A 22,609-nucleotide genomic window follows, 5' to 3' on the forward strand; every position below is an offset into this window, starting at 1 on the left:
CTATCAAGGCAGCTGCCTATCATGTCATGCCCTACCTGCACAGGTGTGCTGGCTACTCAAATGATCCAATTAAGGAGGCCATTTAGTCAGCAGCAGCAGAAGTCCTGTGCCTGGACGCTCCAACAGCGGCCAGACACAAGCAGAAGCAGCAGAAGCAGCAGCAGCACCACCTTTTGTTTTTTGGCTGCAGCAGCAGCAGCAAGGCCCACAGGGCTGGCTAGCTGGCTAGCCAGCAAGCAGGTAGCAATGAAAGTAGGAATCTTTCTTTTTAACCCTGTAAGGGGGTGGTGCACTGTACCCGAAGATACTGCCATATCGGGTCAATGCATAGGGCGACGGAAGCAAGCTTCGAAATCGGCCCCCGTTCTCAAAAATCCATTTAATATATGGTCCCCAGATAGGGGACGTATCAGATATTAAACTGATAAGAACAGATACTACACTTGATCTTAGCCAAAAGGCCGAGAAGCGATAACCGTGAAAGGGGCGGGCCCAACAAGGTCCCCTTCATGGGCACTATCACTGCTTGCTGTCAGGGAGGCTGCCAGACAATTTTCCATGCACACTCTGGGCTGGGGGGCAGTCAACCACCAGTACACACAGCAGAACCTAAACCCATACCATTATTGCTAAGCAGCAAGACAGGGGCCCATTGCACTCCCACGGGGCCTTTTTAAATGCAATCCATAACCCGGATTTGCCAGGAACCCTTCTTACTCCTCCTACTTGCATGTGACACTGGGCTTAGGATCTGCATAGGAAACACACACACAAGCACACACCTACCTTTGTTGCCTGCAGATGCCTCCTTGGCTGTCCCCAAACGGTATCAAACCAACACCCACGGGAAGCTGTAAGCATAGAGGACATGCCTGCACCCCATTGGACTTACCTGTGTGGGTTAAATCCGGGTTATTTGACAACCTATGGCGGTGATGGTTCTGCTCAGGCAGAGCAGTGCTGATGCTCCTCATAAAGCTGTCGCTGCTGTGAAGGTTCTAGGTGACATCACAAATCCCTATGGTTACATACACAACAAAGCTGGGTTGTTGTTGTTTACACTCTGCAAGGCCTGTGGAAGTGAGTGACATCATAGCACTGTAGTTCTGAGGGTTCTAGATGGATGCAACAATCTCCTGTTGCTTCTATGAAGGCCATAATAGACGACATCACCAAACAGCTCCATAGTCACATACACAGCAAAGGAGAGATGTTGTTTACACCTAGTGATGTCAGTGGTATTGAGTGACATCACAGCACAGTGCTAAGGCTCCTGGGCCTGGACACAGCAGCGGCTGCAATATCTCAACGGAGAATACGTTTATATATATGTGTGTGTGTGCGCGTATATATATATATATATATATATATATATATATATATATATATATTCTCCGCCGAAATCACTTTTAAACCCATTTCCACCTTTTTTTCCCTTCTCTTCCTCTTACTTTTTTTTCACGTTTTTTTACGTTTTTCTCCTTTTCGCCTCTTTTCTGGGCGTATTATTCTTCTTTTTCTTCTTTTTTTTCGTCTAATGCATACCCCATCAGTGCAGCAATGCTTATTCAATACCGCCAGCAGATGGAGACACTGGGGGATAATTTTCTAAGGATTTATACTGATTTTTCCTGTCTGAATTTGTCGCACAGAAAGTTGCAGGCCAAATATGTGTGACATTTCTGCGACTTTAGCTTCTAGAGCATTTTTACAACATTATACATAGGTGCTGAATACATAAAAAGCGACTGTTCAGCGACAGACAAGTCGCATCGGCTGAAAGTAGGCCAGAATGTCAGTCCATGTTGGAGCAGGTTTAGATACAGTCTAAAGTATAGATCTCAAAGTCTGTGCACAGAATTTAGCAAGGGCCTCGCACCTTCTGATGCATCAGGTAGGTGCACAATAGCATAGCCTAACCCTCTGTACTTTGGTCTATATTGATGCGGGACATAGACAGCCAGCTGATGACCAATCCATTAGTGCAATGGATGGCTGGAAGCATTTGTCTTTGCCTTTGCAATACCACAGAAGCAATGCATGGTCAATGTACAGCAATGACACACCTGTGTGAACAGCCAGGAGACCCCCCCCATGTTATGTTACATAGTTACATAGTTAGTACGGTCGAAAAAAGACATATGTCCATCAAGTTCAACCAGGGAATTAAGGGGTAGGGGTGTGGCGCGATATTGGGGAAGGGATGAGATTTTATATTTCTTCATAAGCATTAATCTTATTTTGTCAATTAGGAACATTCAGCACCCACCCGCTATCAAGGCAGCTGCCTATCATGTCATGCCCTACCTGCACAGGTGTGCTGGCTACTCAAATGATCCAATTAAGGAGGCCATTTAGTCAGCAGCAGCAGAAGTCCTGTGCCTGGACGCTCCAACAGCGGCCAGACACAAGCAGAAGCAGAAGCAGCAGAAGCAGCAGCAGCACCACCTTTTGTTTTTTGGCTGCAGCAGCAGCAGCAAGGCCCACAGGGCTGGCTAGCTGGCTAGCCAGCAAGCAGGTAGCAATGAAAGTAGGAATCTTTCTTTTTAACCCTGTAAGGGGGTGGTGCACTGTACCCGAAGATACTGCCATATCGGGTCAATGCATAGGGCGACGGAAGCAAGCTTCGAAATCGGCCCCCGTTCTCAAAAATCCATTTAATATATGGTCCCCAGATAGGGGACGTATCAGATATTAAACTGATAAGAACAGATACTACACTTGATCTTAGCCAAAAGGCCGAGAAGCGATAACCGTGAAAGGGGCGGGCCCAACAAGGTCCCCTTCATGGGCACTATCACTGCTTGCTGTCAGGGAGGCTGCCAGACAATTTTCCATGCACACTCTGGGCTGGGGGGCAGTCAACCACCAGTACACACAGCAGAACCTAAACCCATACCATTATTGCTAAGCAGCAAGACAGGGGCCCATTGCACTCCCACGGGGCCTTTTTAAATGCAATCCATAACCCGGATTTGCCAGGAACCCTTCTTACTCCTCCTACTTGCATGTGACACTGGGCTTAGGATCTGCATAGGAAACACACACACAAGCACACACCTACCTTTGTTGCCTGCAGATGCCTCCTTGGCTGTCCCCAAACGGTATCAAACCAACACCCACGGGAAGCTGTAAGCATAGAGGACATGCCTGCACCCCATTGGACTTACCTGTGTGGGTTAAATCCGGGTTATTTGACAACCTATGGCGGTGATGGTTCTGCTCAGGCAGAGCAGTGCTGATGCTCCTCATAAAGCTGTCGCTGCTGTGAAGGTTCTAGGTGACATCACAAATCCCTATGGTTACATACACAACAAAGCTGGGTTGTTGTTGTTTACACTCTGCAAGGCCTGTGGAAGTGAGTGACATCATAGCACTGTAGTTCTGAGGGTTCTAGATGGATGCAACAATCTCCTGTTGCTTCTATGAAGGCCATAATAGACGACATCACCAAACAGCTCCATAGTCACATACACAGCAAAGGAGAGATGTTGTTTACACCTAGTGATGTCAGTGGTATTGAGTGACATCACAGCACAGTGCTAAGGCTCCTGGGCCTGGACACAGCAGCGGCTGCAATATCTCAACGGAGAATACGTTTATATATATGTGTGTGTGTGCGCGTATATATATATATATATATATATATATATATATATATATATATATTTCTCCGCCGAAATCACTTTTAAACCCATTTCCACCTTTTTTTCCCTTCTCTTCCTCTTACTTTTTTTTCACGTTTTTTTACGTTTTTCTCCTTTTCGCCTCTTTTCTGGGCGTATTATTCTTCTTTTTCTTCTTTTTTTTCGTCTAATGCATACCCCATCAGTGCAGCAATGCTTATTCAATACCGCCAGCAGATGGAGACACTGGGGGATAATTTTCTAAGGATTTATACTGATTTTTCCTGTCTGAATTTGTCGCACAGAAAGTTGCAGGCCAAATATGTGTGACATTTCTGCGACTTTAGCTTCTAGAGCATTTTTACAACATTATACATAGGTGCTGAATACATAAAAAGCGACTGTTCAGCGACAGACAAGTCGCATCGGCTGAAAGTAGGCCAGAATGTCAGTCCATGTTGGAGCAGGTTTAGATACAGTCTAAAGTATAGATCTCAAAGTCTGTGCACAGAATTTAGCAAGGGCCTCGCACCTTCTGATGCATCAGGTAGGTGCACAATAGCATAGCCTAACCCTCTGTACTTTGGTCTATATTGATGCGGGACATAGACAGCCAGCTGATGACCAATCCATTAGTGCAATGGATGGCTGGAAGCATTTGTCTTTGCCTTTGCAATACCACAGAAGCAATGCATGGTCAATGTACAGCAATGACACACCTGTGTGAACAGCCAGGAGACCCCCCCCATGTTATGTTACATAGTTACATAGTTAGTACGGTCGAAAAAAGACATATGTCCATCAAGTTCAACCAGGGAATTAAGGGGTAGGGGTGTGGCGCGATATTGGGGAAGGGATGAGATTTTATATTTCTTCATAAGCATTAATCTTATTTTGTCAATTAGGAACATTCAGCACCCACCCGCTATCAAGGCAGCTGCCTATCATGTCATGCCCTACCTGCACAGGTGTGCTGGCTACTCAAATGATCCAATTAAGGAGGCCATTTAGTCAGCAGCAGCAGAAGTCCTGTGCCTGGACGCTCCAACAGCGGCCAGACACAAGCAGAAGCAGAAGCAGCAGAAGCAGCAGCAGCACCACCTTTTGTTTTTTGGCTGCAGCAGCAGCAGCAAGGCCCACAGGGCTGGCTAGCTGGCTAGCCAGCAAGCAGGTAGCAATGAAAGTAGGAATCTTTCTTTTTAACCCTGTAAGGGGGTGGTGCACTGTACCCGAAGATACTGCCATATCGGGTCAATGCATAGGGCGACGGAAGCAAGCTTCGAAATCGGCCCCCGTTCTCAAAAATCCATTTAATATATGGTCCCCAGATAGGGGACGTATCAGATATTAAACTGATAAGAACAGATACTACACTTGATCTTAGCCAAAAGGCCGAGAAGCGATAACCGTGAAAGGGGCGGGCCCAACAAGGTCCCCTTCATGGGCACTATCACTGCTTGCTGTCAGGGAGGCTGCCAGACAATTTTCCATGCACACTCTGGGCTGGGGGGCAGTCAACCACCAGTACACACAGCAGAACCTAAACCCATACCATTATTGCTAAGCAGCAAGACAGGGGCCCATTGCACTCCCACGGGGCCTTTTTAAATGCAATCCATAACCCGGATTTGCCAGGAACCCTTCTTACTCCTCCTACTTGCATGTGACACTGGGCTTAGGATCTGCATAGGAAACACACACACAAGCACACACCTACCTTTGTTGCCTGCAGATGCCTCCTTGGCTGTCCCCAAACGGTATCAAACCAACACCCACGGGAAGCTGTAAGCATAGAGGACATGCCTGCACCCCATTGGACTTACCTGTGTGGGTTAAATCCGGGTTATTTGACAACCTATGGCGGTGATGGTTCTGCTCAGGCAGAGCAGTGCTGATGCTCCTCATAAAGCTGTCGCTGCTGTGAAGGTTCTAGGTGACATCACAAATCCCTATGGTTACATACACAACAAAGCTGGGTTGTTGTTGTTTACACTCTGCAAGGCCTGTGGAAGTGAGTGACATCATAGCACTGTAGTTCTGAGGGTTCTAGATGGATGCAACAATCTCCTGTTGCTTCTATGAAGGCCATAATAGACGACATCACCAAACAGCTCCATAGTCACATACACAGCAAAGGAGAGATGTTGTTTACACCTAGTGATGTCAGTGGTATTGAGTGACATCACAGCACAGTGCTAAGGCTCCTGGGCCTGGACACAGCAGCGGCTGCAATATCTCAACGGAGAATACGTTTATATATATGTGTGTGTATATATATTTCTCCGCCGAAATCACTTTTAAACCCATTTCCACCTTTTTTTCCCTTCTCTTCCTCTTACTTTTTTTTCACGTTTTTTTACGTTTTTCTCCTTTTCGCCTCTTTTCTGGGCGTATTATTCTTCTTTTTCTTCTTTTTTTTCGTCTAATGCATACCCCATCAGTGCAGCAATGCTTATTCAATACCGCCAGCAGATGGAGACACTGGGGGATAATTTTCTAAGGATTTATACTGATTTTTCCTGTCTGAATTTGTCGCACAGAAAGTTGCAGGCCAAATATGTGTGACATTTCTGCGACTTTAGCTTCTAGAGCATTTTTACAACATTATACATAGGTGCTGAATACATAAAAAGCGACTGTTCAGCGACAGACAAGTCGCATCGGCTGAAAGTAGGCCAGAATGTCAGTCCATGTTGGAGCAGGTTTAGATACAGTCTAAAGTATAGATCTCAAAGTCTGTGCACAGAATTTAGCAAGGGCCTCGCACCTTCTGATGCATCAGGTAGGTGCACAATAGCATAGCCTAACCCTCTGTACTTTGGTCTATATTGATGCGGGACATAGACAGCCAGCTGATGACCAATCCATTAGTGCAATGGATGGCTGGAAGCATTTGTCTTTGCCTTTGCAATACCACAGAAGCAATGCATGGTCAATGTACAGCAATGACACACCTGTGTGAACAGCCAGGAGACCCCCCCCATGTTATGTTACATAGTTACATAGTTAGTACGGTCGAAAAAAGACATATGTCCATCAAGTTCAACCAGGGAATTAAGGGGTAGGGGTGTGGCGCGATATTGGGGAAGGGATGAGATTTTATATTTCTTCATAAGCATTAATCTTATTTTGTCAATTAGGAACATTCAGCACCCACCCGCTATCAAGGCAGCTGCCTATCATGTCATGCCCTACCTGCACAGGTGTGCTGGCTACTCAAATGATCCAATTAAGGAGGCCATTTAGTCAGCAGCAGCAGAAGTCCTGTGCCTGGACGCTCCAACAGCGGCCAGACATAAGCAGAAGCAGAAGCAGCAGAAGCAGCAGCAGCACCACCTTTTGTTTTTTGGCTGCAGCAGCAGCAGCAAGGCCCACAGGGCTGGCTAGCTGGCTAGCCAGCAAGCAGGTAGCAATGAAAGTAGGAATCTTTCTTTTTAACCCTGTAAGGGGGTGGTGCACTGTACCCGAAGATACTGCCATATCGGGTCAATGCATAGGGCGACGGAAGCAAGCTTCGAAATCGGCCCCCGTTCTCAAAAATCCATTTAATATATGGTCCCCAGATAGGGGACGTATCAGATATTAAACTGATAAGAACAGATACTACACTTGATCTTAGCCAAAAGGCCGAGAAGCGATAACCGTGAAAGGGGCGGGCCCAACAAGGTCCCCTTCATGGGCACTATCACTGCTTGCTGTCAGGGAGGCTGCCAGACAATTTTCCATGCACACTCTGGGCTGGGGGGCAGTCAACCACCAGTACACACAGCAGAACCTAAACCCATACCATTATTGCTAAGCAGCAAGACAGGGGCCCATTGCACTCCCACGGGGCCTTTTTAAATGCAATCCATAACCCGGATTTGCCAGGAACCCTTCTTACTCCTCCTACTTGCATGTGACACTGGGCTTAGGATCTGCATAGGAAACACACACACAAGCACACACCTACCTTTGTTGCCTGCAGATGCCTCCTTGGCTGTCCCCAAACGGTATCAAACCAACACCCACGGGAAGCTGTAAGCATAGAGGACATGCCTGCACCCCATTGGACTTACCTGTGTGGGTTAAATCCGGGTTATTTGACAACCTATGGCGGTGATGGTTCTGCTCAGGCAGAGCAGTGCTGATGCTCCTCATAAAGCTGTCGCTGCTGTGAAGGTTCTAGGTGACATCACAAATCCCTATGGTTACATACACAACAAAGCTGGGTTGTTGTTGTTTACACTCTGCAAGGCCTGTGGAAGTGAGTGACATCATAGCACTGTAGTTCTGAGGGTTCTAGATGGATGCAACAATCTCCTGTTGCTTCTATGAAGGCCATAATAGACGACATCACCAAACAGCTCCATAGTCACATACACAGCAAAGGAGAGATGTTGTTTACACCTAGTGATGTCAGTGGTATTGAGTGACATCACAGCACAGTGCTAAGGCTCCTGGGCCTGGACACAGCAGCGGCTGCAATATCTCAACGGAGAATACGTTTATATATATGTGTGTGTGTGCGCGTATATATATATATATATATATATATATATATATATATATATATATTCTCCGCCGAAATCACTTTTAAACCCATTTCCACCTTTTTTTCCCTTCTCTTCCTCTTACTTTTTTTTCACGTTTTTTTACGTTTTTCTCCTTTTCGCCTCTTTTCTGGGCGTATTATTCTTCTTTTTCTTCTTTTTTTTCGTCTAATGCATACCCCATCAGTGCAGCAATGCTTATTCAATACCGCCAGCAGATGGAGACACTGGGGGATAATTTTCTAAGGATTTATACTGATTTTTCCTGTCTGAATTTGTCGCACAGAAAGTTGCAGGCCAAATATGTGTGACATTTCTGCGACTTTAGCTTCTAGAGCATTTTTACAACATTATACATAGGTGCTGAATACATAAAAAGCGACTGTTCAGCGACAGACAAGTCGCATCGGCTGAAAGTAGGCCAGAATGTCAGTCCATGTTGGAGCAGGTTTAGATACAGTCTAAAGTATAGATCTCAAAGTCTGTGCACAGAATTTAGCAAGGGCCTCGCACCTTCTGATGCATCAGGTAGGTGCACAATAGCATAGCCTAACCCTCTGTACTTTGGTCTATATTGATGCGGGACATAGACAGCCAGCTGATGACCAATCCATTAGTGCAATGGATGGCTGGAAGCATTTGTCTTTGCCTTTGCAATACCACAGAAGCAATGCATGGTCAATGTACAGCAATGACACACCTGTGTGAACAGCCAGGAGACCCCCCCCATGTTATGTTACATAGTTACATAGTTAGTACGGTCGAAAAAAGACATATGTCCATCAAGTTCAACCAGGGAATTAAGGGGTAGGGGTGTGGCGCGATATTGGGGAAGGGATGAGATTTTATATTTCTTCATAAGCATTAATCTTATTTTGTCAATTAGGAACATTCAGCACCCACCCGCTATCAAGGCAGCTGCCTATCATGTCATGCCCTACCTGCACAGGTGTGCTGGCTACTCAAATGATCCAATTAAGGAGGCCATTTAGTCAGCAGCAGCAGAAGTCCTGTGCCTGGACGCTCCAACAGCGGCCAGACACAAGCAGAAGCAGAAGCAGCAGAAGCAGCAGCAGCACCACCTTTTGTTTTTTGGCTGCAGCAGCAGCAGCAAGGCCCACAGGGCTGGCTAGCTGGCTAGCCAGCAAGCAGGTAGCAATGAAAGTAGGAATCTTTCTTTTTAACCCTGTAAGGGGGTGGTGCACTGTACCCGAAGATACTGCCATATCGGGTCAATGCATAGGGCGACGGAAGCAAGCTTCGAAATCGGCCCCCGTTCTCAAAAATCCATTTAATATATGGTCCCCAGATAGGGGACGTATCAGATATTAAACTGATAAGAACAGATACTACACTTGATCTTAGCCAAAAGGCCGAGAAGCGATAACCGTGAAAGGGGCGGGCCCAACAAGGTCCCCTTCATGGGCACTATCACTGCTTGCTGTCAGGGAGGCTGCCAGACAATTTTCCATGCACACTCTGGGCTGGGGGGCAGTCAACCACCAGTACACACAGCAGAACCTAAACCCATACCATTATTGCTAAGCAGCAAGACAGGGGCCCATTGCACTCCCACGGGGCCTTTTTAAATGCAATCCATAACCCGGATTTGCCAGGAACCCTTCTTACTCCTCCTACTTGCATGTGACACTGGGCTTAGGATCTGCATAGGAAACACACACACAAGCACACACCTACCTTTGTTGCCTGCAGATGCCTCCTTGGCTGTCCCCAAACGGTATCAAACCAACACCCACGGGAAGCTGTAAGCATAGAGGACATGCCTGCACCCCATTGGACTTACCTGTGTGGGTTAAATCCGGGTTATTTGACAACCTATGGCGGTGATGGTTCTGCTCAGGCAGAGCAGTGCTGATGCTCCTCATAAAGCTGTCGCTGCTGTGAAGGTTCTAGGTGACATCACAAATCCCTATGGTTACATACACAACAAAGCTGGGTTGTTGTTGTTTACACTCTGCAAGGCCTGTGGAAGTGAGTGACATCATAGCACTGTAGTTCTGAGGGTTCTAGATGGATGCAACAATCTCCTGTTGCTTCTATGAAGGCCATAATAGACGACATCACCAAACAGCTCCATAGTCACATACACAGCAAAGGAGAGATGTTGTTTACACCTAGTGATGTCAGTGGTATTGAGTGACATCACAGCACAGTGCTAAGGCTCCTGGGCCTGGACACAGCAGCGGCTGCAATATCTCAACGGAGAATACGTTTATATATATGTGTGTGTGTGCGCGTATATATATATATATATATATATATATATATATATATATATATATTCTCCGCCGAAATCACTTTTAAACCCATTTCCACCTTTTTTTCCCTTCTCTTCCTCTTACTTTTTTTTCACGTTTTTTTACGTTTTTCTCCTTTTCGCCTCTTTTCTGGGCGTATTATTCTTCTTTTTCTTCTTTTTTTTCGTCTAATGCATACCCCATCAGTGCAGCAATGCTTATTCAATACCGCCAGCAGATGGAGACACTGGGGGATAATTTTCTAAGGATTTATACTGATTTTTCCTGTCTGAATTTGTCGCACAGAAAGTTGCAGGCCAAATATGTGTGACATTTCTGCGACTTTAGCTTCTAGAGCATTTTTACAACATTATACATAGGTGCTGAATACATAAAAAGCGACTGTTCAGCGACAGACAAGTCGCATCGGCTGAAAGTAGGCCAGAATGTCAGTCCATGTTGGAGCAGGTTTAGATACAGTCTAAAGTATAGATCTCAAAGTCTGTGCACAGAATTTAGCAAGGGCCTCGCACCTTCTGATGCATCAGGTAGGTGCACAATAGCATAGCCTAACCCTCTGTACTTTGGTCTATATTGATGCGGGACATAGACAGCCAGCTGATGACCAATCCATTAGTGCAATGGATGGCTGGAAGCATTTGTCTTTGCCTTTGCAATACCACAGAAGCAATGCATGGTCAATGTACAGCAATGACACACCTGTGTGAACAGCCAGGAGACCCCCCCCATGTTATGTTACATAGTTACATAGTTAGTACGGTCGAAAAAAGACATATGTCCATCAAGTTCAACCAGGGAATTAAGGGGTAGGGGTGTGGCGCGATATTGGGGAAGGGATGAGATTTTATATTTCTTCATAAGCATTAATCTTATTTTGTCAATTAGGAACATTCAGCACCCACCCGCTATCAAGGCAGCTGCCTATCATGTCATGCCCTACCTGCACAGGTGTGCTGGCTACTCAAATGATCCAATTAAGGAGGCCATTTAGTCAGCAGCAGCAGAAGTCCTGTGCCTGGACGCTCCAACAGCGGCCAGACACAAGCAGAAGCAGAAGCAGCAGAAGCAGCAGCAGCACCACCTTTTGTTTTTTGGCTGCAGCAGCAGCAGCAAGGCCCACAGGGCTGGCTAGCTGGCTAGCCAGCAAGCAGGTAGCAATGAAAGTAGGAATCTTTCTTTTTAACCCTGTAAGGGGGTGGTGCACTGTACCCGAAGATACTGCCATATCGGGTCAATGCATAGGGCGACGGAAGCAAGCTTCGAAATCGGCCCCCGTTCTCAAAAATCCATTTAATATATGGTCCCCAGATAGGGGACGTATCAGATATTAAACTGATAAGAACAGATACTACACTTGATCTTAGCCAAAAGGCCGAGAAGCGATAACCGTGAAAGGGGCGGGCCCAACAAGGTCCCCTTCATGGGCACTATCACTGCTTGCTGTCAGGGAGGCTGCCAGACAATTTTCCATGCACACTCTGGGCTGGGGGGCAGTCAACCACCAGTACACACAGCAGAACCTAAACCCATACCATTATTGCTAAGCAGCAAGACAGGGGCCCATTGCACTCCCACGGGGCCTTTTTAAATGCAATCCATAACCCGGATTTGCCAGGAACCCTTCTTACTCCTCCTACTTGCATGTGACACTGGGCTTAGGATCTGCATAGGAAACACACACACAAGCACACACCTACCTTTGTTGCCTGCAGATGCCTCCTTGGCTGTCCCCAAACGGTATCAAACCAACACCCACGGGAAGCTGTAAGCATAGAGGACATGCCTGCACCCCATTGGACTTACCTGTGTGGGTTAAATCCGGGTTATTTGACAACCTATGGCGGTGATGGTTCTGCTCAGGCAGAGCAGTGCTGATGCTCCTCATAAAGCTGTCGCTGCTGTGAAGGTTCTAGGTGACATCACAAATCCCTATGGTTACATACACAACAAAGCTGGGTTGTTGTTGTTTACACTCTGCAAGGCCTGTGGAAGTGAGTGACATCATAGCACTGTAGTTCTGAGGGTTCTAGATGGATGCAACAATCTCCTGTTGCTTCTATGAAGGCCATAATAGACGACATCACCAAACAGCTCCATAGTCACATACACAGCAAAGGAGAGATGTTGTTTACACCTAGTGATGTCAGTGGTATTGAGTGACATCACAGCACAGTGCTAAGGCTCCTGGGCCTGGACACAGCAGCGGCTGCAATATCTCAACGGAGAATACGTTTATATATATGTGTGTGTGTGCGCGTATATATATATATATATATATATATATATATATATATATATATTTCTCCGCCGAAATCACTTTTAAACCCATTTCCACCTTTTTTTCCCTTCTCTTCCTCTTACTTTTTTTTCACGTTTTTTTACGTTTTTCTCCTTTTCGCCTCTTTTCTGGGCGTATTATTCTTCTTTTTCTTCTTTTTTTTCGTCTAATGCATACCCCATCAGTGCAGCAATGCTTATTCAATACCGCCAGCAGATGGAGACACTGGGGGATAATTTTCTAAGGATTTATACTGATTTTTCCTGTCTGAATTTGTCGCACAGAAAGTTGCAGGCCAAATATGTGTGACATTTCTGCGACTTTAGCTTCTAGAGCATTTTTACAACATTATACATAGGTGCTGAATACATAAAAAGCGACTGTTCAGCGACAGACAAGTCGCATCGGCTGAAAGTAGGCCAGAATGTCAGTCCATGTTGGAGCAGGTTTAGATACAGTCTAAAGTATAGATCTCAAAGTCTGTGCACAGAATTTAGCAAGGGCCTCGCACCTTCTGATGCATCAGGTAGGTGCACAATAGCATAGCCTAACCCTCTGTACTTTGGTCTATATTGATGCGGGACATAGACAGCCAGCTGATGACCAATCCATTAGTGCAATGGATGGCTGGAAGCATTTGTCTTTGCCTTTGCAATACCACAGAAGCAATGCATGGTCAATGTACAGCAATGACACACCTGTGTGAACAGCCAGGAGACCCCCCCCATGTTATGTTACATAGTTACATAGTTAGTACGGTCGAAAAAAGACATATGTCCATCAAGTTCAACCAGGGAATTAAGGGGTAGGGGTGTGGCGCGATATTGGGGAAGGGATGAGATTTTATATTTCTTCATAAGCATTAATCTTATTTTGTCAATTAGGAACATTCAGCACCCACCCGCTATCAAGGCAGCTGCCTATCATGTCATGCCCTACCTGCACAGGTGTGCTGGCTACTCAAATGATCCAATTAAGGAGGCCATTTAGTCAGCAGCAGCAGAAGTCCTGTGCCTGGACGCTCCAACAGCGGCCAGACACAAGCAGAAGCAGAAGCAGCAGAAGCAGCAGCAGCACCACCTTTTGTTTTTTGGCTGCAGCAGCAGCAGCAAGGCCCACAGGGCTGGCTAGCTGGCTAGCCAGCAAGCAGGTAGCAATGAAAGTAGGAATCTTTCTTTTTAACCCTGTAAGGGGGTGGTGCACTGTACCCGAAGATACTGCCATATCGGGTCAATGCATAGGGCGACGGAAGCAAGCTTCGAAATCGGCCCCCGTTCTCAAAAATCCATTTAATATATGGTCCCCAGATAGGGGACGTATCAGATATTAAACTGATAAGAACAGATACTACACTTGATCTTAGCCAAAAGGCCGAGAAGCGATAACCGTGAAAGGGGCGGGCCCAACAAGGTCCCCTTCATGGGCACTATCACTGCTTGCTGTCAGGGAGGCTGCCAGACAATTTTCCATGCACACTCTGGGCTGGGGGGCAGTCAACCACCAGTACACACAGCAGAACCTAAACCCATACCATTATTGCTAAGCAGCAAGACAGGGGCCCATTGCACTCCCTCGGGGCCTTTTTAAATGCAATCCATAACCCGGATTTGCCAGGAACCCTTCTTACTCCTCCTACTTGCATGTGACACTGGGCTTAGGATCTGCATAGGAAACACACACACAAGCACACACCTACCTTTGTTGCCTGCAGATGCCTCCTTGGCTGTCCCCAAACGGTATCAAACCAACACCCACGGGAAGCTGTAAGCATAGAGGACATGCCTGCACCCCATTGGACTTACCTGTGTGGGTTAAATCCGGGTTATTTGACAACCTATGGCGGTGATGGTTCTGCTCAGGCAGAGCAGTGCTGATGCTCCTCATAAAGCTGTCGCTGCTGTGAAGGTTCTAGGTGACATCACAAATCCCTATGGTTACATACACAACAAAGCTGGGTTGTTGTTGTTTACACTCTGCAAGGCCTGTGGAAGTGAGTGACATCATAGCACTGTAGTTCTGAGGGTTCTAGATGGATGCAACAATCTCCTGTTGCTTCTATGAAGGCCATAATAGACGACATCACCAAACAGCTCCATAGTCACATACACAGCAAAGGAGAGATGTTGTTTACACCTAGTGATGTCAGTGGTATTGAGTGACATCACAGCACAGTGCTAAGGCTCCTGGGCCTGGACACAGCAGCGGCTGCAATATCTCAACGGAGAATACGTTTATATATATGTGTGTGTGTGCGCGTATATATATATATATATATATATATATATATATATATATATATTTCTCCGCCGAAATCACTTTTAAACCCATTTCCACCTTTTTTTCCCTTCTCTTCCTCTTACTTTTTTTTCACGTTTTTTTACGTTTTTCTCCTTTTCGCCTCTTTTCTGGGCGTATTATTCTTCTTTTTCTTCTTTTTTTTCGTCTAATGCATACCCCATCAGTGCAGCAATGCTTATTCAATACCGCCAGCAGATGGAGACACTGGGGGATAATTTTCTAAGGATTTATACTGATTTTTCCTGTCTGAATTTGTCGCACAGAAAGTTGCAGGCCAAATATGTGTGACATTTCTGCGACTTTAGCTTCTAGAGCATTTTTACAACATTATACATAGGTGCTGAATACATAAAAAGCGACTGTTCAGCGACAGACAAGTCGCATCGGCTGAAAGTAGGCCAGAATGTCAGTCCATGTTGGAGCAGGTTTAGATACAGTCTAAAGTATAGATCTCAAAGTCTGTGCACAGAATTTAGCAAGGGCCTCGCACCTTCTGATGCATCAGGTAGGTGCACAATAGCATAGCCTAACCCTCTGTACTTTGGTCTATATTGATGCGGGACATAGACAGCCAGCTGATGACCAATCCATTAGTGCAATGGATGGCTGGAAGCATTTGTCTTTGCCTTTGCAATACCACAGAAGCAATGCATGGTCAATGTACAGCAATGACACACCTGTGTGAACAGCCAGGAGACCCCCCCCATGTTATGTTACATAGTTACATAGTTAGTACGGTCGAAAAAAGACATATGTCCATCAAGTTCAACCAGGGAATTAAGGGGTAGGGGTGTGGCGCGATATTGGGGAAGGGATGAGATTTTATATTTCTTCATAAGCATTAATCTTATTTTGTCAATTAGGAACATTCAGCACCCACCCGCTATCAAGGCAGCTGCCTATCATGTCATGCCCTACCTGCACAGGTGTGCTGGCTACTCAAATGATCCAATTAAGGAGGCCATTTAGTCAGCAGCAGCAGAAGTCCTGTGCCTGGACGCTCCAACAGCGGCCAGACACAAGCAGAAGCAGAAGCAGCAGAAGCAGCAGCAGCACCACCTTTTGTTTTTTGGCTGCAGCAGCAGCAGCAAGGCCCACAGGGCTGGCTAGCTGGCTAGCCAGCAAGCAGGTAGCAATGAAAGTAGGAATCTTTCTTTTTAACCCTGTAAGGGGGTGGTGCACTGTACCCGAAGATACTGCCATATCGGGTCAATGCATAGGGCGACGGAAGCAAGCTTCGAAATCGGCCCCCGTTCTCAAAAATCCATTTAATATATGGTCCCCAGATAGGGGACGTATCAGATATTAAACTGATAAGAACAGATACTACACTTGATCTTAGCCAAAAGGCCGAGAAGCGATAACCGTGAAAGGGGCGGGCCCAACAAGGTCCCCTTCATGGGCACTATCACTGCTTGCTGTCAGGGAGGCTGCCAGACAATTTTCCATGCACACTCTGGGCTGGGGGGCAGTCAACCACCAGTACACACAGCAGAACCTAAACCCATACCATTATTGCTAAGCAGCAAGACAGGGGCCCATTGCACTCCCACGGGGCCTTTTTAAATGCAATCCATAACCCGGATTTGCCAGGAACCCTTCTTACTCCTCCTACTTGCATGTGACACTGGGCTTAGGATCTGCATAGGAAACACACACACAAGCACACACCTACCTTTGTTGCCTGCAGATGCCTCCTTGGCTGTCCCCAAACGGTATCAAACCAACACCCACGGGAAGCTGTAAGCATAGAGGACATGCCTGCACCCCATTGGACTTACCTGTGTGGGTTAAATCCGGGTTATTTGACAACCTATGGCGGTGATGGTTCTGCTCAGGCAGAGCAGTGCTGATGCTCCTCATAAAGCTGTCGCTGCTGTGAAGGTTCTAGGTGACATCACAAATCCCTATGGTTACATACACAACAAAGCTGGGTTGTTGTTGTTTACACTCTGCAAGGCCTGTGGAAGTGAGTGACATCATAGCACTGTAGTTCTGAGGGTTCTAGATGGATGCAACAATCTCCTGTTGCTTCTATGAAGGCCATAATAGACGACATCACCAAACAGCTCCATAGTCACATACACAGCAAAGGAGAGATGTTGTTTACACCTAGTGATGTCAGTGGTATTGAGTGACATCACAGCACAGTGCTAAGGCTCCTGGGCCTGGACACAGCAGCGGCTGCAATATCTCAACGGAGAATACGTTTATATATATGTGTGTGTGTGCGCGTATATATATATATATATATATATATATATATATATATATATATATATTTCTCCGCCGAAATCACTTTTAAACCCATTTCCACCTTTTTTTCCCTTCTCTTCCTCTTACTTTTTTTTCACGTTTTTTTACGTTTTTCTCCTTTTCGCCTCTTTTCTGGGCGTATTATTCTTCTTTTTCTTCTTTTTTTTCGTCTAATGCATACCCCATCAGTGCAGCAATGCTTATTCAATACCGCCAGCAGATGGAGACACTGGGGGATAATTTTCTAAGGATTTATACTGATTTTTCCTGTCTGAATTTGTCGCACAGAAAGTTGCAGGCCAAATATGTGTGACATTTCTGCGACTTTAGCTTCTAGAGCATTTTTACAACATTATACATAGGTGCTGAATACATAAAAAGCGACTGTTCAGCGACAGACAAGTCGCATCGGCTGAAAGTAGGCCAGAATGTCAGTCCATGTTGGAGCAGGTTTAGATACAGTCTAAAGTATAGATCTCAAAGTCTGTGCACAGAATTTAGCAAGGGCCTCGCACCTTCTGATGCATCAGGTAGGTGCACAATAGCATAGCCTAACCCTCTGTACTTTGGTCTATATTGATGCGGGACATAGACAGCCAGCTGATGACCAATCCATTAGTGCAATGGATGGCTGGAAGCATTTGTCTTTGCCTTTGCAATACCACAGAAGCAATGCATGGTCAATGTACAGCAATGACACACCTGTGTGAACAGCCAGGAGACCCCCCCCATGTTATGTTACATAGTTACATAGTTAGTACGGTCGAAAAAAGACATATGTCCATCAAGTTCAACCAGGGAATTAAGGGGTAGGGGTGTGGCGCGATATTGGGGAAGGGATGAGATTTTATATTTCTTCATAAGCATTAATCTTATTTTGTCAATTAGGAACATTCAGCACCCACCCGCTATCAAGGCAGCTGCCTATCATGTCATGCCCTACCTGCACAGGTGTGCTGGCTACTCAAATGATCCAATTAAGGAGGCCATTTAGTCAGCAGCAGCAGAAGTCCTGTGCCTGGACGCTCCAACAGCGGCCAGACACAAGCAGAAGCAGAAGCAGCAGAAGCAGCAGCAGCACCACCTTTTGTTTTTTGGCTGCAGCAGCAGCAGCAAGGCCCACAGGGCTGGCTAGCTGGCTAGCCAGCAAGCAGGTAGCAATGAAAGTAGGAATCTTTCTTTTTAACCCTGTAAGGGGGTGGTGCACTGTACCCGAAGATACTGCCATATCGGGTCAATGCATAGGGCGACGGAAGCAAGCTTCGAAATCGGCCCCCGTTCTCAAAAATCCATTTAATATATGGTCCCCAGATAGGGGACGTATCAGATATTAAACTGATAAGAACAGATACTACACTTGATCTTAGCCAAAAGGCCGAGAAGCGATAACCGTGAAAGGGGCGGGCCCAACAAGGTCCCCTTCATGGGCACTATCACTGCTTGCTGTCAGGGAGGCTGCCAGACAATTTTCCATGCACACTCTGGGCTGGGGGGCAGTCAACCACCAGTACACACAGCAGAACCTAAACCCATACCATTATTGCTAAGCAGCAAGACAGGGGCCCATTGCACTCCCACGGGGCCTTTTTAAATGCAATCCATAACCCGGATTTGCCAGGAACCCTTCTTACTCCTCCTACTTGCATGTGACACTGGGCTTAGGATCTGCATAGGAAACACACACACAAGCACACACCTACCTTTGTTGCCTGCAGATGCCTCCTTGGCTGTCCCCAAACGGTATCAAACCAACACCCACGGGAAGCTGTAAGCATAGAGGACATGCCTGCACCCCATTGGACTTACCTGTGTGGGTTAAATCCGGGTTATTTGACAACCTATGGCGGTGATGGTTCTGCTCAGGCAGAGCAGTGCTGATGCTCCTCATAAAGCTGTCGCTGCTGTGAAGGTTCTAGGTGACATCACAAATCCCTATGGTTACATACACAACAAAGCTGGGTTGTTGTTGTTTACACTCTGCAAGGCCTGTGGAAGTGAGTGACATCATAGCACTGTAGTTCTGAGGGTTCTAGATGGATGCAACAATCTCCTGTTGCTTCTATGAAGGCCATAATAGACGACATCACCAAACAGCTCCATAGTCACATACACAGCAAAGGAGAGATGTTGTTTACACCTAGTGATGTCAGTGGTATTGAGTGACATCACAGCACAGTGCTAAGGCTCCTGGGCCTGGACACAGCAGCGGCTGCAATATCTCAACGGAGAATACGTTTATATATATGTGTGTGTGTGCGCGTATATATATATATATATATATATATATATATATATATATATATATATATTCTCCGCCGAAATCACTTTTAAACCCATTTCCACCTTTTTTTCCCTTCTCTTCCTCTTACTTTTTTTTCACGTTTTTTTACGTTTTTCTCCTTTTCGCCTCTTTTCTGGGCGTATTATTCTTCTTTTTCTTCTTTTTTTTCGTCTAATGCATACCCCATCAGTGCAGCAATGCTTATTCAATACCGCCAGCAGATGGAGACACTGGGGGATAATTTTCTAAGGATTTATACTGATTTTTCCTGTCTGAATTTGTCGCACAGAAAGTTGCAGGCCAAATATGTGTGACATTTCTGCGACTTTAGCTTCTAGAGCATTTTTACAACATTATACATAGGTGCTGAATACATAAAAAGCGACTGTTCAGCGACAGACAAGTCGCATCGGCTGAAAGTAGGCCAGAATGTCAGTCCATGTTGGAGCAGGTTTAGATACAGTCTAAAGTATAGATCTCAAAGTCTGTGCACAGAATTTAGCAAGGGCCTCGCACCTTCTGATGCATCAGGTAGGTGCACAATAGCATAGCCTAACCCTCTGTACTTTGGTCTATATTGATGCGGGACATAGACAGCCAGCTGATGACCAATCCATTAGTGCAATGGATGGCTGGAAGCATTTGTCTTTGCCTTTGCAATACCACAGAAGCAATGCATGGTCAATGTACAGCAATGACACACCTGTGTGAACAGCCAGGAGACCCCCCCCATGTTATGTTACATAGTTACATAGTTAGTACGGTCGAAAAAAGACATATGTCCATCAAGTTCAACCAGGGAATTAAGGGGTAGGGGTGTGGCGCGATATTGGGGAAGGGATGAGATTTTATATTTCTTCATAAGCATTAATCTTATTTTGTCAATTAGGAACATTCAGCACCCACCCGCTATCAAGGCAGCTGCCTATCATGTCATGCCCTACCTGCACAGGTGTGCTGGCTACTCAAATGATCCAATTAAGGAGGCCATTTAGTCAGCAGCAGCAGAAGTCCTGTGCCTGGACGCTCCAACAGCGGCCAGACACAAGCAGAAGCAGAAGCAGCAGAAGCAGCAGCAGCACCACCTTTTGTTTTTTGGCTGCAGCAGCAGCAGCAAGGCCCACAGGGCTGGCTAGCTGGCTAGCCAGCAAGCAGGTAGCAATGAAAGTAGGAATCTTTCTTTTTAACCCTGTAAGGGGGTGGTGCACTGTACCCGAAGATACTGCCATATCGGGTCAATGCATAGGGCGACGGAAGCAAGCTTCGAAATCGGCCCCCGTTCTCAAAAATCCATTTAATATATGGTCCCCAGATAGGGGACGTATATATTAAACTGATAAGAACAGATACTACACTTGATCTTAGCCAAAAGGCCGAGAAGCGATAACCGTGAAAGGGGCGGGCCCAACAAGGTCCCCTTCATGGGCACTATCACTGCTTGCTGTCAGGGAGGCTGCCAGACAATTTTCCATGCACACTCTGGGCTGGGGGGCAGTCAACCACCAGTACACACAGCAGAACCTAAACCCATACCATTATTGCTAAGCAGCAAGACAGGGGCCCATTGCACTCCCACGGGGCCTTTTTAAATGCAATCCATAACCCGGATTTGCCAGGAACCCTTCTTACTCCTCCTACTTGCATGTGACACTGGGCTTAGGATCTGCATAGGAAACACACACACAAGCACACACCTACCTTTGTTGCCTGCAGATGCCTCCTTGGCTGTCCCCAAACGGTATCAAACCAACACCCACGGGAAGCTGTAAGCATAGAGGACATGCCTGCACCCCATTGGACTTACCTGTGTGGGTTAAATCCGGGTTATTTGACAACCTATGGCGGTGATGGTTCTGCTCAGGCAGAGCAGTGCTGATGCTCCTCATAAAGCTGTCGCTGCTGTGAAGGTTCTAGGTGACATCACAAATCCCTATGGTTACATACACAACAAAGCTGGGTTGTTGTTGTTTACACTCTGCAAGGCCTGTGGAAGTGAGTGACATCATAGCACTGTAGTTCTGAGGGTTCTAGATGGAATGGATGCAACAATCTCCTGTTGCTTCTATGAAGGCCATAATAGACGACATCACCAAACAGCTCCATAGTCACATACACAGCAAAGGAGAGATGTTGTTTACACCTAGTGATGTCAGTGGTATTGAGTGACATCACAGCACAGTGCTAAGGCTCCTGGGCCTGGACACAGCAGCGGCTGCAATATCTCAACGGAGAATACGTTTATATATATATGTGTGTGTGTGCGCGTATATATATATATATATATATATATATATATATATATATTTCTCCGCCGAAATCACTTTTAAACCCATTTCCACCTTTTTTTCCCTTCTCTTCCTCTTACTTTTTTTTCACGTTTTTTTACGTTTTTCTCCTTTTCGCCTCTTTTCTGGGCGTATTATTCTTCTTTTTCTTCTTTTTTTTCGTCTAATGCATACCCCATCAGTGCAGCAATGCTTATTCAATACCGCCAGCAGATGGAGACACTGGGGGATAATTTTCTAAGGATTTATACTGATTTTTCCTGTCTGAATTTGTCGCACAGAAAGTTGCAGGCCAAATATGTGTGACATTTCTGCGACTTTAGCTTCTAGAGCATTTTTACAACATTATACATAGGTGCTGAATACATAAAAAGCGACTGTTCAGCGACAGACAAGTCGCATCGGCTGAAAGTAGGCCAGAATGTCAGTCCATGTTGGAGCAGGTTTAGATACAGTCTAAAGTATAGATCTCAAAGTCTGTGCACAGAATTTAGCAAGGGCCTCGCACCTTCTGATGCATCAGGTAGGTGCACAATAGCATAGCCTAACCCTCTGTACTTTGGTCTATATTGATGCGGGACATAGACAGCCAGCTGATGACCAATCCATTAGTGCAATGGATGGCTGGAAGCATTTGTCTTTGCCTTTGCAATACCACAGAAGCAATGCATGGTCAATGTACAGCAATGACACACCTGTGTGAACAGCCAGGAGACCCCCCCCCATGTTATGTTACATAGTTACATAGTTAGTACGGTCGAAAAAAGACATATG

The 22,609-nt window shown here is 46.0% G+C and overlaps 10 non-coding genes across 10 annotated transcripts; all 10 read right to left on the bottom strand.

The window, feature by feature from the left end:
- Positions 1 to 282: 282 nt before the first annotated feature.
- On the bottom strand, positions 283 to 473 carry LOC130351243 (U2 spliceosomal RNA). Its single transcript, XR_008887988.1, has one exon. It is a non-coding gene; the product is annotated as a U2 spliceosomal RNA (small nuclear RNA).
- A 2,087-nt stretch (positions 474 to 2,560) lies between these two features.
- Positions 2,561 to 2,751, bottom strand: LOC130351262 (U2 spliceosomal RNA). The gene has a single exon (XR_008888001.1). It is a non-coding gene; the product is annotated as a U2 spliceosomal RNA (small nuclear RNA).
- Positions 2,752 to 4,839: 2,088 nt separating this feature from the next.
- Positions 4,840 to 5,030, bottom strand: LOC130351274 (U2 spliceosomal RNA). Its single transcript, XR_008888012.1, has one exon. It is a non-coding gene; the product is annotated as a U2 spliceosomal RNA (small nuclear RNA).
- Positions 5,031 to 7,074: 2,044 nt separating this feature from the next.
- On the bottom strand, positions 7,075 to 7,265 carry LOC130351286 (U2 spliceosomal RNA). Its single transcript, XR_008888023.1, has one exon. It is a non-coding gene; the product is annotated as a U2 spliceosomal RNA (small nuclear RNA).
- A 2,087-nt stretch (positions 7,266 to 9,352) lies between these two features.
- LOC130351298 (U2 spliceosomal RNA) lies at positions 9,353 to 9,543 on the bottom strand. The gene has a single exon (XR_008888034.1). It is a non-coding gene; the product is annotated as a U2 spliceosomal RNA (small nuclear RNA).
- Positions 9,544 to 11,630: 2,087 nt separating this feature from the next.
- Positions 11,631 to 11,821, bottom strand: LOC130351250 (U2 spliceosomal RNA). Its single transcript, XR_008887991.1, has one exon. It is a non-coding gene; the product is annotated as a U2 spliceosomal RNA (small nuclear RNA).
- Positions 11,822 to 13,907: 2,086 nt separating this feature from the next.
- On the bottom strand, positions 13,908 to 14,098 carry LOC130351252 (U2 spliceosomal RNA). Its single transcript, XR_008887992.1, has one exon. It is a non-coding gene; the product is annotated as a U2 spliceosomal RNA (small nuclear RNA).
- Positions 14,099 to 16,184: 2,086 nt separating this feature from the next.
- On the bottom strand, positions 16,185 to 16,375 carry LOC130351253 (U2 spliceosomal RNA). The gene has a single exon (XR_008887993.1). It is a non-coding gene; the product is annotated as a U2 spliceosomal RNA (small nuclear RNA).
- Positions 16,376 to 18,465: 2,090 nt separating this feature from the next.
- Positions 18,466 to 18,656, bottom strand: LOC130351254 (U2 spliceosomal RNA). The gene has a single exon (XR_008887994.1). It is a non-coding gene; the product is annotated as a U2 spliceosomal RNA (small nuclear RNA).
- Positions 18,657 to 20,747: 2,091 nt separating this feature from the next.
- LOC130351302 (U2 spliceosomal RNA) lies at positions 20,748 to 20,935 on the bottom strand. The gene has a single exon (XR_008888038.1). It is a non-coding gene; the product is annotated as a U2 spliceosomal RNA (small nuclear RNA).
- Positions 20,936 to 22,609: the final 1,674 nt, after the last annotated feature.

The sequence above is a fragment of the Hyla sarda genome, unplaced genomic scaffold, assembly GCF_029499605.1.
Source record: "Hyla sarda isolate aHylSar1 unplaced genomic scaffold, aHylSar1.hap1 scaffold_966, whole genome shotgun sequence".
NCBI classification, from domain to species: Eukaryota; Metazoa; Chordata; class Amphibia; order Anura; family Hylidae; genus Hyla; species Hyla sarda.